The sequence below is a fragment of the Trypanosoma theileri genome (genome assembly GCF_002087225.1).
Source record: "Trypanosoma theileri isolate Edinburgh chromosome Unknown TM35_Tth_119_V1, whole genome shotgun sequence".
NCBI lineage: Eukaryota > Euglenozoa > Kinetoplastea > Trypanosomatida > Trypanosomatidae > Trypanosoma > Trypanosoma theileri.
In genome coordinates this window covers 2,498-3,084 of record NW_021639961.1, presented here as the reverse complement: position 1 = coordinate 3,084, position 587 = coordinate 2,498, and positions in this window count along the sequence as shown.

Genomic DNA, 587 nt, shown 5'->3' with positions numbered 1-587 from the left:
GTGTTTTGGGTTGTGCCGGCCTGGTGGCGTCGCCGCCGCCGTCTGTCACAACTTTGGCCGGCTGGTGGTGCCGGGGTGGGGTGGCAGTTTTCTGGTCGAAGCAGGCGGCCTCTTCAATAGTTGCGCCTCTGCTATTTTGGTGTTCTATTAGTTGTCATTCTTCTTTTGGTCGTTCGTAGCCTCTGTGTCGTTGTGCTGGTCTGCCTTGGTGGAGTTCGGTGGTGTCCCGGGCCGTCCCGGACTTGTCCGTGTGGCGGGGTCGGACCCCCACCCCTGTATTTTTTTTTGGGGGTGCCAGGCGCGCCATCTGGTTTTTGCCGTCGTGATTCGTGTTTTCTACATGTGCTGGTGGTGGTTGCGCTTTTGTTTGCGGTGCCGCGCGTTGCGCTCTGGCTGTGGGCCTCTGCCTCCCATGGGGTGGGCTGGCCCAGGCGGGTGGAGGAGGTTGCGGGCGGTCCCCACCCCAAATAAAACGGGGAAAGAAGATTAAAAAAGAAAACGTCGGCGCCAGAGGAGTTTTTTATTTTGTTTTTCATTGTTTTTTGTGCTCTTTACCTTATTTTTTCTTTTCTTTGTTGGGTTAAAAA